Genomic DNA, 14,818 nt, shown 5'->3' with positions numbered 1-14,818 from the left:
TGTCACTTATTATTGTGTAATCACAGTCTCAACCAGCAATTTATGAACCAAACCTATAATTTAGTGTGGTTTAAGTCCTATATTTGGATCCCTCCTTAGCTTTCAATCCATATGTTTCATTCACAAGAAGGCAACATGATTGGATTGTTTTAATTCTATACTACTGTGATTTTTTTCCCCTAATAGCAGGGCAAATTTACTTCACGCCATTGCCCTTAGTAGTCCCTCATTAAAATATAGGCCACAAATATTTAAAATAAGTTGCAGTTGATAAATTATACTTTAGCACTTTTCTTAAAAGTGGAACTAGTATATTACCTTTTTTTTACTATTATTAAAGTTTGAAAATTACTCAGTGAAAGTTGGAGAGTGAATAGATTGGTTTTGAGTTTCTTTTCCAAATTGCTGTGTAACCTTAATTTTCAGGAAAGAAGTCAAATATGTTAATAGCTTGAAACTCTCTGACATGAACAAACTAACATGAAAATAGTTAATAAATTACTTTTCCCCATTTCAATGGAAAAATAATATTAGTCCACAGCCATCTTGAAAGTTTCCTAGCTTACAGATTTCAAAAACTTAAATAAATTAGAAACAATGAGGTGCTGAACAGGGATCTTGGATCTTGGCTCTTCTATTAAACTAGTTGTAAAACTTCAGCTAATATGTTCAGCCTCTTTGGACTTTGTTTGGATATGAGGTGTCCCCCAAAAAGCTCGCATGTGAGACAATGCAAGAAGGTTCAGATGAGAAATGATTGAGTTGTGAAAGTCATGACCCAATTAGTGAATAAATCCCCTGATAGGCATTAACCGGTATCTGAAGGCAAGTGGGCTATGGCTGGAGGAGGTGGGGCCATTGGGGGTATGGCTTTGGGTATATATTTGCATCTGGTAAGTGGAGATCTCTCCTTTCTGATCATCATGTGAGCTGTTTCCCTTTGCCATACTCTTCAGCCACGATGTCCTGCTTCACCTTGAGCCCAGAGAAATGGAGCCTTCTGCCTTTGGACTGAGACATCTGAAACCATGAATGCCCTGATAAACTTTTCTTCCTTTACAATTGTGCTGAGTGGGTCTTTTAGTCACAGCAGTGAAAAAAAAGCTGACTAAAACCAAGGGTGACCTAAAATAGGAAGATACAAAAGAAGACATTTTCTTCTACAGCAAAAGAAAACCTGGATGATCGTAAATTATTTACATGGATCTCACTACACCCAAGGGATCTGTGAATATGCAGACTTCTTTGTGAAGAAGCCTGTTTTACTCAGCTTTTGCATTGTCGTGACCAAAAGACCTGATAAGAACAATGTACAGGAGGAAAACTTGATATGGGGCTCAAGGTCTCACACATCTCAATTCATGGTTGGTTATCTCCATAGCTCTAAGTCCAAAAATGCAGATCATTGTGGCAGAGGGGCATGGTGGAAGAAAGCAGCTCACAATGTGGCAACAAAGAAGCAGAGAAAGCTCCACTCACCAGGGAAAAAATATAAACCACAATGGAACTCCACCAGTGACCTACCTTTTCCAGTCACACCCTATTTGCCTACAGTTATCACCCAGTTAATCCACATCAGTGGATTAATTCAGTAATTAGTTACAACTCTCATAATCTAATAATTTCATCTCTGAGAATTTTTATATTGCCTCACAAGAGCTTTGGGGAGACAGCTCATTTCTAAATTGCAACAATGCCTCTAATAATAATATTCTTCAGAGACTCAAGATACTCTAAAACAAACTTGAATCTCTTAGGGCAGTCCATTTGTTTCTACCCATCCCCCACCTGAAATCACCAACCTTTGAGCTGATCTCCATAGTACAACCCACAAATGAGTGATTCTTAAATTCTTTGTAGATATGAATACATAATTTAAATGGTGAGGAATATTAATGAGGTTAAATAAGATGAGGGGAGAAGAATATATTTAAGAAGAAATGATAATTCATGAGGTAAAGATTCTAAGAGGGGCTGGGGATGTGGCTCAAGCCGTGGAGCGCTCACCTGGCATGCATGCGGCCTGGGTTCGATCCTCAGCACCACATATAAACAAAGATGTTGTGTCCACCCAAAACTAAAAAATAAATATTAAAATTTTCTCTCTCTCTCTCTCTCTCTCTCTCTCTTAAAAAAAAAGATTCTAAGAGCTTTGGGCATTATTTCCTCCTGCCATACATCCTCACAGGAAACATGTAAAGACACCTTAAAGCTATCATTTGGGAAGTGACTAAAAAAAAATAGCGAAGTCATTCAATGGAATATTATACTGACATTAGAATAAATTAGGTATTCAAATACTGATAAAAGAAACATACCCAATATTTATTGTTAAATAAAAAATTAAAAGGTAGGTTGTAGAACATATATATGAAATGATTCATTTTTTTTAATTGAAGAAAGCAGCAGAATATTTATAAAAATAAATATAAGACACTTTTAAGAATGATTTCAGCTGGGCAAGTATATTGAGAATACAGAGTATGGGTAAAAAGGGCTATTATTTCTCATCTGATGTAATTCTGTGTAGTTGATCTTTTACCATAAGCACAAATGCCTTTTGTAATTAAAACAAAGTTATTTAAAACTCAGCATGGATCATTTGTTGTGGCCAGGAAATGCTCACATGATTTTTATGATCTCAGTAACATTTTTATTATGAAACATTACAGATATAAACAGAACAATACCAGAAACACAAATGCTCTCATCCAACTTTAAGATATCTTAATTTGTTTTTATTTTTAAAAGAATCACTACAAGGATTGCCAGAAATTCATAGATACCCTCCCCTTTTCCACCTACCAGATATGACCAAAAATCTGAACTCAATTATCTTATACTATTACTGTATATACAAGTACCTGAGACAAAATTTAATATTATTTTCCTTAAGATCTTCTATTAAAGACTTGACATGGTTCATATTATTCTTCAACTTGCATTATCCATGTAGTAAATTCGTAATGTGTCTTCCAGCTTTCCTTTCGAGACCTAGGGAATTTCTGTCCAGCTATTGGAGTATCACAATAGAAAAAACTCAGCTGTCATACCCTTCTGGAAACATCCCTTCGCTTAAAACAGTCAACTTTCCTAAGGTCACATTCATGAGCGGGGCAGCCTGTTCAAAAGGGCAGCAAGGGAGGTGAATGTGTGTGTAAAAAACACAACCCCCTCCATCCAGCTGAGGAAATTTTCAAAGTCCTTCCCAGCTTCAGAACTCCCTGGAGGGTCACATGACCCTTTTTGAGAAGGACAAGTAATGCACAACCTGGATGTAACTCTGAGAAAGCATTATATTTTCCCATATTGATGAACAGTCTTAAAAAGAATTGACCTGCATTCTTCAGAAATAGGAATGTCATGAAAGAATAAAAATCAGATGAAGTATTCCATACTAAAAGAGACTAAAAGGATATGAAAAACTGAAGCACATAAGGGATTTTCTTGTACTACAAAAATTATTAGGATAAGTTGTCACTGATAAGTCCTGCATGAGCTTACTACAGAACAGATACCGTTTTAAATACTTTACATATATTGACTCATTTAATCCCCATGTGAGTCTTATATGAGTTAAGTAGGATTATTATCCACATTTACAGATAGAGAAACTAAGTTTTTTGCCCAGATATATGGACACAATATCTCTATTTATTTATTTTTATGTGGTGCTGAGTATCGAATCCAGTGCCTTGAATGTAGGAAGCAAGCACTCTACCACTGAGCTACAACCCCAGCCCTGGAGTCACTATTCTTAAATACAGCTTCTACTACTCACTCTAATGATATCACCGATTCATACCCCAAGATTTGGAAAAATTAAAGAAATTATTACCAAGTATGGGTGAAAATGTGGCAAAATGGGAAATTCTGTTTTATTGGCCAAACTGGTATTTATATTAGAACAATTTGGAAAGAAATTTGGCAATATGTAGCAAATTTTAGGATACAAATTTCCTAAAACAGCAGCTCAAGGGCTTGTAAGCACAAGACCTGCATAAGAATGTTGACAATAACCTTGTCAGAAATACCTGAGCAGTAGAAGTATAGATAAGTTATTGTTTAATCATATAATGAAACATAATTAAACAACAAGACCCCAATGTAATGTGCTAAGTGGGATCCCAAAATTTAATTATGTAAAATAAGGACCACATTATTAACAACTAAAGTAAAGCAGTATTTCATCTATAGTGTTTTTCAAAGTGTGAAATTAAAATAGTGAAACATGACAAAAATGATCATACATTTAAGCAAGAAAATCACAAATTGATATATCATCATTTAAGGAACTATATAAATTTCTACTTGTGTTTTCCCAGGCAATCAAGAGTAGTTTGTTTAGGTTTTTGTAAATTTCTATGTGGAAAGATCTTTTTGTTTATTTTGATCTTACCTTTCAGTTTTATTATCTTGCAGTTAAGGTATTGCTTATAATAGTTTTATTTTATTGGTCTGGTCAATGATTTACTTTTTTAAAATATATGATCAATTTTATGAATGTTTTATTGTGCTAGAAAATGTTGTTTTCTCCATTATCTGTGTATAAAATTTGATGTTTAATATTAAATATATAATGAATAATGCCTTATTCATTGTGTTTTCTAGGTCTAAAATTATCTTTTCCACACAATCTGTGTTGCATAAAAAAGGAGTAGGTTTTTCTTCTTAATAATGTCTCTCTTTCCATGTTTTCCCCTATTGCTTGAAGTTTTGGCTTTATGAAGGGGCCACTATGTTATTTGGCAATATGTATCCACAATATTCTAAATTGTAGCTTTTAGTATTAAGAAGTATCCTATGTATGTCAGCGTGTTTTCTTATTAGTCTGTTCAAACCCAAAGCCTCTTTATATTATTGATCAACTTATATTTCTATTTTGATTTTTGGTACTGAATGATATTCAACTTAATTTTTAATCTAATTATGCTTATTAAATTTATCTTTTTATATATTATTCCTTGGAGTGAATGTAGAGCAAATAATGATATTCAGCACTACTTCTGTAGGAATTTGTCATTTATTCAATTCATTTTCCTTTATTTGGACTCAGTACACATAGAAAATCTTGGTCACAGAAAATATAGTGCAATTCTATTCACTTATTTTCAACTGTATAATAAATGTTTTCCCAAATATTCTACCCAGTCTTTTAATTTTCCAATTCCCATAGCATTATTATTTATTGCATTATCAATGTGTCATCATTTAAATAGTTGATGTAACATATTGTGCAAATTAATCTTATCTCTCAGTTAGTACTTGAGCTTTCCAGTCTGAGTCTCCTGGAGGTAGCTTTGTTATTGGGCAAACATGGAGGGCTCACAGGGGCTGACAATTAAGTTGAACATATGAACAAACAAAACAAACAGAAGCAAACAAACTATTGTAGATACACAGAGGGAAAAGTCAATGGCAAAAGGATACAGGTGACTTAGGAGCCATGCCTTGAATATGTAAGAAACCCATTCATTAATCAGATAAGTGGCAAAAACATTCTAACAAACAAAAAATTTGCTCAAAGGCACAAAGATATGGTAACATATGGGATATTCAGAAAATGGTGATAAATCCAATGTGAATGGAACCCAATGGGTGAATGTGTTTCCCCCATAGAGCCCTGTTTTGTATGCCCCAGGAAGGGGATGTTCTGTTGGTACTAGAGGTTAAAAGGGAAAGTGATTTGCTCATCATCAGCTTGGGAAAATAACTGCTGACAGAGTAAGAAATAAATCTCATAAGGCATTTCAAAAGAAAGCATTGGGGGCTGGAGATATAGCTCAGTTGGTAGAGTGTTTGCCTCATAATCACAAGACCCTAGGTTCAATCCCTAGCACCACAAAAAGAAAAAAAAAAGAAGCATTAGTATAAAGCCACTCCATGTGGCCAGGACCTGTTGAACAACTCAGCTAAAGCAGTAGAGGTAGGAATTGCTAAAAGAGATTAGATCTGATACCTGTTTTATAGATTGCTAAAATCTTATGTCTAATTTGCTGTTACACATAAAGCAGATACAGGGAGTGACTTCAGTATTTCTGGCTCTAAAGATTTTTGTACCTGGCCTAAGAACTAAAGAGGCAGATAAGACTAAGAACCATAGAGATGATTTAAAATTAAAATTTTTTGCAAAGTGAGGAACAAGAACTGTCTCTCTCTCCTCTCCTACTTCCCCTGCTGTTTCACATCTCTCTCTCTCTCTCTGTCAGTCCCCCTCCCTCCCTTGGCTTCAGTCTGGATATGAAAAATAACATCAGAGAAAACAATTAAATATCAAAAATGCCAGTGATTATAAAGTATGTTATTATAGGTTTATTCTTCTCAAGGATAAACAGGGAAAAATTAAGTTGCCTTAAGATTAAACAGAGGTAGGGGCTGAGGTCATAGCTCAGTGGTAGAGCACTTGCCTAGTATGTGTAAAGAAAGCACAGGGTTCGATTCTGAGCACCACCTATAAATAAATAAAAAGATCCATTGAAAACTAAAAACTAAATTTTAAAAAAAAGTTTAAACAGAGGTATATTAAACTCCTAAACAATCTTCCCTTTCTCCATCACTTTCACAGTGTTTTCACAAAGGCTGTTAATGTGTCAAGCCATAGAGTATGAAGAAATGAACTAACTCAAGAATACCAAAATCCTAGAAGGATAGTGTGCCTGGGACAGAAGCAGGTCATTACTAGTTTCAATAAGTAAATGGCCAGAATTCAGAAGCAGATTTCATACAGTGCTCATCTCCCAAGATGAAGATTCTGCAAGGAAATATGGTTAAGATACTCTTAAACCATTAAATTACATTGTCATGGAATCCTGATGCCCTGGGCACTCCCAGAACATATGGCAGGAAAATATCTTGTCGAGAATTTCATTGCCAGCATCAATCGCAGCCTTGAGAGGCACAGCTGCCATGCTGGATAGGGTCCAAAGATGTTTCAGGACTGCCTGTTCTTGAATGAGATACATGGAAAGGTTGAGGTTTGGTCCTACAACTTTGTTGTCATCTTGCTACAGAGTTCATGGATCAGGATCCACAGCCTGATGCCCTGTTTTTCCTGGTCTTCTGCTACATCTTTCTAGTAGAAAAGACAGAGCAACTTTGTGACTCAAACCAGGCATGCATGATTGTAGTGAAAGACATGGCTTTCTCAGGGAAGCTATATTTCTTGATTCTGACCTCAATTATACTGAGGCAGTTAAAAAGAAGTCCGGTAGTGAATTAGTTGAGTGTTGGTGTTTTGTTTTGTTTTGCTTCAGCAACACGGAGCACTGGAATGAATCTGGAAACCGTTTTCTAGACACTTATCGAAAGAATAGAAACCAAGAGAAACTTGGAAGAATTTTACTAATAGATAAAATCAGCAGTTGCCTAAAACTATGCCTAGCACTTCATTTGCTTCTTCTGACAGTCTACCTTTGACCAGTAAGTGTGCCTGAAACTCAAACCCTTAAATTCACTCTTATCTGAAATCAAGAAATAACCTAATCAAATCATCTCTTCTGAAGAAAATGCTACCCTTGTCAGGAATGTTAGTTTTACGACTTTTCTTTGTTTTGTTTTTGACTGGGCTCTCAGAGGGAAAAGTTTAACTGTCCTTGTTCTTTTACTGACTTTAGGTTCCTATGCACTGACCACAAAGTGTTGTATGTGAGCAGTAAAATATCAACCCCTTTTGGTATTTAAATTATCCTGTTTAGCATAACAATAAAATAACACAAAAAGAATGACATATGACCTTGCATGTTTTATTATGGGGGAAAAGGCAGGTTGGAGACATCAAGAGCCAGAAACCCTAACCCAGGAATGCACAGTGACTAGAATGGAGCTATAAAAGGACCAGGGATGCCACTCAGAACAAGGGAGCAAACACTGCTTTCATCTCTAATTCCCAGAAGACAGCAGATGCTCAGAATGAGTCAGTCAAATTTAACTCTCAGAAGATGATTGTTACCTTCCAAATTAGGTCTAGTCTACATAGTGGACTGCTAATAACTGACATTAAAACCTTCCATCTAAAATTGGAAATGGTAGTTTTCCCTCTGTATTTGCTCATGCTATATGATTTTCTAAATCTCTTTCTGCCATTATGCTGTTCTCATAAATTTGAATTTTAGACAATGAAGAAAAAATATGTTTATCACTTCTTTATCCTTCCTTCAGGGACACAAATTTGTATCCAGGAAGGATTATAACTTGGTGTAAATCAGGCTGAGAATTCTAACCTTAATAACATAAGACATTTCATAATAATAGGTAGAATCTTTCTGGATTAGTTCTCTGTGTGTTGAGCTTAGCTGATATATTAGTCTCATATTTTACTGTTTCAAAGCATACAATCAAAATTTTAAGTGCAATGGAAGTTTGCTTGATAAGGTGATTGAATAATTAGAAGTATTTTAGACTGGCTAAACAAAGACAAGAAAATTGAAAATCTCATTCTGTACTAATGCCACAGGTATGAAATGAGGGAGAGATGTTTTTGAAAACAATTAATCTTCCTCAAAAATGATTTGTGGCATTTAAACTACTTCTAATTTGGAAAAAGTACAGTGGACATAAATGTATATGAGAAATTCAATGACAGTCATATGTTTTCAGGTGGAAATAATAGAAAAGAAACTGAGAAGACCATATAAACAAGATAAACTTGTTTTATCAATGTTGTTTTTCCCCTAAATTTTGTCAAATTATCTTATTTGAGAAGTTACTCATTATAAAATAATTGATAACACTACAAATTAAAATATGAGATATCATCTAAGCAGAAAATTTTGTATGTTCTGTAAGCAGAAAAAAAGAAATGAATTTTGCCTTACAGAGAGAGATTCACCCAACCTTCCAATGTTTTGTTTTTTTGTTTTCTCTATATTTCATAAGAAGAAATGTTCTAATTCCTTCAAGTACAGAATGCAAATAAGAGAGAGTTCATTGTAATTTGAAGCATAATTTTCATGAATCATTTAATTGGTGGTGCAAATGACCCTTCAGCACTGTATGAAGAAAGGAGAGAGTAGAGAGCTCTGGCATAAGGGTGATCAGAGTGTGGGTGGAAAGCATTCAGGTGCTGGGTCTAGTGAAATGCCTATGAAGGCTTGGAGTCTAACACATTTGAGTTAAAGAAATGATGCTCAATAAAATATGAGCAAAATATTTAGTTATATAAATACCACCAATAATGTAATATCCAAAAGACCATCTTCAACACCGTTGAACATTTTTATATGCTGAATTCTAAACACGGATTTTGACATCTACATATTCAGAGGTAGAGAAGAATTACAAATGAAATGTAGCATTTTTGTAATCCTTGTCTAGAAGAGCCTGAATTCAGATATCACACAATTTAGATTTGAGTTTTGTCATTAGTGTCAATCACCATGTTATAGGTTCTATTTTATGATGTATGAAATGAAGATTTGCAGGCCACGCTATCAATTAGCAAATCACATTCACCAAGGAGTAATAGTCTAATCTACTTTTCTTGAGACAACTAGACTTTTATTACTTTGTTCCTTTAAACTTGTGGTTTCATGGAAGATGACTATTCAAAGATAGATGGTGACTTTGTGAAGCATTTTCCAAGACTTCAATATTAAACTATCTTAATAGAATAAGGCAGAGGAAAAAATAAACCTTCTAACTAAAATCCAAAATAACCTTCCACAAGGAATCAAAATCATCCATCAAAGGTGAATTTCCCAAGGTTTACTCTGTGGGAGTTGCCTTTTCTCCCTCTTCCCTTTATTTTCATTCTTTTTTAATCTCTCTTTTAAATTGATTTCAAAAAAAATAAATGAGAGCAGAATGCATTACAATTCTTATTACATGTATACAGCACAATTTTTCACAACTTTGTTGTATATAAAGTGTGTTGACACCAATTCATGTCTTCATATATGTACAATTTTCATTCTTAATTATGGTGGTTTGAAATATTTCTGAAGAACATCAAAGTTGTCCTTGCCAATATTTTTAATGAAATGAAGGCACCTTCAATGCCACTTTTGAGAGTTTAGGATGTTTATATAACAGTGACTCAGAACAAGTAGATTTTATGATGCAGATCTGGGCTTCAAAAATTACTTTTGTTACACTCAAGTATTCTTTACTGAAATCTTGTGGATATGATCATCCTTATGAGATTCCACTCTCCATTGAAAAATGGTAGGAAGAAAAACTAGCTCTGGTTTCTTTGAAGCTCAGCTCTTCTTGAATGATTCAGATCAGTGTTTGGTCTTCAAAGTTCTGGACTCTCTTCTTGCTTCTTTACAAGCATGCACTTAGTAGTCCAGGTTAAAAAAAGTCATGGAAAGAACACTACTTGATCATGTGTTCTTCTTTACACCAACCAAATGTAGAAAGGCATTAGAAGTACCACTTAGAGAAAAAGAACTGAGGAATAAAATGAGTTCCAGAAGCATTCATGAAACTAGTGACATTGTCTGAATGATTTTGATAATTCCATCCTATGAAATTCAATGTCATTCTTAAGGCAGTTAATCATCCCCCATGGGTCTTTCTCTGACTATATAACACCTTCTGTCCTTCAAAATGTGAACCCAAGTCTCTCTCTCAAAGAAGACAAAGATAAAAATAAAATGTCCTTTTTCTCTTCATCGCCCCTGTCCCCCAACATACACATACATCAGAGCTTTTTTTTTCCTAATGCATTTGTGAAGAAAAAGATGGTTAATTAATTTGCTGTACAATATGAATCATGCATAGTTGCTTTTAATCTTCTTAGGACACTTATCTTCCAAAAAAGCATGAAGAGAGATTAAGGAAAGGAGCTGTTATAATGTTAAAGTAATAGGGCCTTACACCCTATAAGTAAAAAAACCCGATAATTACCTTTTTTTTTCAATTTGAACTATATTTAATAGTTCTCTATACAGCCTAAAATCACACAATTAGGGGAAAAAACATAATTAAATGCACTAGAAGTTTAAGTAAGATGGGCTGGAATTCATTTATGCTTGAATGAAAATTAGTTAGTAGGCTTTTACTTTTTTCCCATAAGAATCAGTAATCCAGCCTTACCAATCTGTTCTTGTGCAAGTTGATTTCCTTATGCTTTTAGCATATTGCAACGTGACTATTAGTTTCACAATATCATTGTGAAAATATGATGACTAAAAGAAATGTCATCCTCATATATTTTGAGTGGCATGTAAATGGGTGCAACCTTTTAGGAGTACATTTGTTGATATCTGAAAAAAAAAATGTTTTTCGTGTAATGAAGATTTTATTTTTCAACTCAGTTCAATGTATAATTTCATTTTAATATTTTGAAGTTGACAAAGTTATATATATTTATGTTGTCCACCATAGCATTTTGACATACATACACATTGTGGAATGGCTAAAAGAAACATATTCATTACCTTACTTTATCATCATTTTTTGAGGTTAAAACATTTAACATTCAGTCTCCTAAGCAATTTTAAGGAATGTAATACACTGTTAATAACTATAATCACTATATTACAAGTATTTCTTTTGAATGTTTTTCTCCCAACAGGAATCTGTACCCTTTGACCAACATCTATCCAATTTCCCTCCTCCCTCCTTCATGCCTGCTAACCACCACTCTACTTTCTGCTTCCTTGAGTTTGGCTCTTGTAGATTGCATGCATAAGTGAGATCATATTTTATTTGTCTCTCTGTACTTGGCTTATATCACACAACACAATATACTCCCAGTTCACTCAAGTGACTGCAAATGAAAGAAATTAGTTTTTGAAGCTTTCTAGCATTCCATTGTGCATACATATCACATTTTATTTATCCATTCTTTTGTCAGTGGACAGGTAGGTTGATCCATATCTTGGCTTTTGTGAATAATCCTTCATTGACTGTGAGAGTACAATATCTCTGACATGCTGTTTTTTTTTTTTTTCCTTTGGATATATACCCACATGTGAAACTGCTGAATAGTATGGCAATTTTATTTTCACGTTTTCCATAATGACTCTACCAAATGACATTCTTACAACAGTGTGCCAGGATCCACTTTTCTCCACATCCTCACCAACACTTTTCATCTCTTGCCCTTTCCATGATAGTCATCCGAACAGGTGTGAAGTGATATCTCACTGTGGTCTTGACACCTATTTCCTTGATGAACAGTGATATTGAGCATTTTTTCATATACCTGGACAAAATGTATAATTATTTTAGAAATATCTTTTCAGCTTCTTGCCTTATTTTTTTAAAGAGAGAATGAGAGAGAGAGAGAGATAAATTTTTTTAATATTTATTTTTTAGTTTTCGGCGGACACAGCATCTTTGTTTGTGGTGCTGAGGATCGAACCCGGGCCGCACACATGCCTGGTGAGCGCGCTACCACTTGAGCCACATCCCCAGCCCTCTTGCCTTATTTTTAATCAGGTTATTTATTTTCATGCTGTTAAGTTGTTTGGGCTCCTTATATGTTTTGGATATAAAACCCTAATATGTGTGCTTCCCAAATCTCTTTTGCCATCATAAGTTTGTCTCTTCACTTTGTCAACTGCTTCATTTGTTGGGCAAATTTAGTTTAATTCAATTACATATATATATATATATATATATATATATATATATATATATATATATATATTTGTTTTGTTTTTGTTGCCTGTATCATTTTGATCAAATTCATATGCATACTTTTTGACATAGTATTTCTATTGCTAGGAACTTCCTATATCAATATACTCAAATTAATTCTGTTTCATGACTTTATATTTGACTCCTAAAAACAATGAAATAGTCATATCTTATAATGACATACATGTATTTTAAGGGGGGAAATGTATATATTAATGAGTGAACATAATATAATTAACCTTTTTTATATATTTATTATTTTATTGTGTATTAATCCTTGCCTATTTGCTGGCATGAGTTTTTTTTTTTCTTCCTTGAAGCCAGAAAATGAAAAACAATTGTTACCTTTAGAAAGAATAATATTTGTTACTTTATATCATTTGGTGATATTTGGATTTTAATTTATTAAGAATCTAACATATTTGTTATGATTTTTATCTATTGGTTGGTTTTTTCAATTTAGCTGATATTCACTAAGAAATCAAGTTTCTACCAATGGGTTATTTGTGTTTCCCCGTTTATATATTTTGCATTAAACAAAAAATGAAAGTGGCTTGGTGGTAGAGCACTTGCCTGGCATGTTTGAGGCTCTGGGTTCCATCCTCAGCACCACATAAATAAATAAATAAATAAACAAATAAACAAATAAATAAATAATTGCACTGTGTTCATCTATAGCTAAAAAAATACTTAAAAAATATAAGTGAACAAATGCCACATAAAAAGCATTCAGCTGGAGAGATGAAAATGTTTCTATGGAATGGGTGTACCACTTCCTCTTTTTGAACTAATTTATAAGAATTACATGAAATCATCTCCTATCTAGATCTAGATCACCTCCTATCTAGACTAGCATGCCTCACTGCATTTCCTCAGATAACAAAAAATTCAGGGCAGTTTAGAAAACCATATAAAATACAACAATAAAATTAAGTCTTGAGGTAGACTTTTCAAACTGGTATTTCACAGAGCACTGTTCTGCAAAATGTTTTGTATAGTAAAATGTGTATGAGAAAAGCTGCCTTCAAAAAATTATTTATCTCACAAGCACACTGTAGATGATGTACTATATTAATATAATTTAAGAGTGTCAAAGAAAGGCATATGCAGCCTTTCATTACTCAGCTATACTTCTCAGAACTGAGTTCTAGGTTATATACATTTTATGAAATGCTGTCATAGGAAAATTGGACAAGAGAAAACTAAGAGTTTGAAAGCTGTCTACAGAAGAGTACACCCAATGATTTCCTGTAGTTGGTACAGTGAGGCACATATTTGACTCTACATCCTAATGCCTATCAAAAGAGCTTTGAATGCAAATCCTAAGTGGAAAAAAAATATTACTTTAGTAGCACCCTTTTTCCAATACTGAGACTAGTAAGAGCTTATAAAATAGAATACTAGGAGATTTTATTGTTAAGAGATCAATATAGCAACACACCCTCTGCTCCTACTCTGTGGTTCATGAATGAGCTGGAGGAAATCCAACAACAGCAGAGATTTCCACAACCTTCATTTGTGATCTCCAGGGTCAACTGAACAGTAAGCATCTTTTAGTCCAAATGTGCTCCCTTAACCCGCCTCAAACCTGTAGGGATTACTCTCTTCTCTCATCAAGTGAACTTGACTCAGAGAAAATTGAAGTTCTCAGCTGTATCTTCTCTTAATTCTCCTCCCCTGCTTGTAACCTCCTCTATAGATAGAAACACCTCACATCTTAGCAAAAGTTGAACAAGGAAGTATTCTGTTTGTATTGAAGTTAAATCTTGGCATTATGCTTTTATACATGGTTCCTTTCTATAGTTTCTACCTCTTTAATGATATTCTGAAGCCTAAATTTTCCTAGGTTAGTTCTTTGTTCTGGTTTCCTTAGGCTGTTTGAGCATATGTAAGACAATTGACTTAAAATCTTTGTCTAGTTAGTCTAACGCCTAGGCTTCCTCAGGGACAGTTTCTATTCTTTATTTTGATGGAACATATTTTCTTGCTCATGTGGCTCATTATCTTTTGTTAAGGCAGGACATCGTGAGTACTATAATGTGGGTATTCTGAGAGTCAGAGTTTTCCGCTCTTCCCAGGGTTTACTGCTGCATGTTGTGGGCTATTTTCTAGTGCATTTTCTAAACAACTTTTGCAAAGTTATATGCTTATTGTGTGAGAACATTAAAGTCTGTGCCCCATTTGCTTGATGGTTAACAAGTATTTTCAGGGAGATTTCCTTAAACTCCTA

The 14,818-nt window shown here is 34.1% G+C and overlaps 1 long non-coding RNA gene across 1 annotated transcript in view; it reads left to right on the top strand.

Annotated features, from left to right (window-relative positions):
- Positions 1–14,818, top strand: part of LOC124075524 (uncharacterized) — a 66,065-nt gene that overhangs the window by 6,017 nt on the left and 45,230 nt on the right. The gene's annotated exons all lie outside the window — the stretch shown is intronic.

Source organism: Marmota monax, unplaced genomic scaffold (assembly GCF_021218885.2).
Source record: "Marmota monax isolate L192 unplaced genomic scaffold, Marmota_monax_Labrador192_F-V1.1 WCK01_AAM20220418_F8-fsc00391, whole genome shotgun sequence".
Lineage (NCBI taxonomy): Eukaryota > Metazoa > Chordata > Mammalia > Rodentia > Sciuridae > Marmota > Marmota monax.
This window is presented reverse-complemented; position numbering and strand designations above follow the sequence as displayed.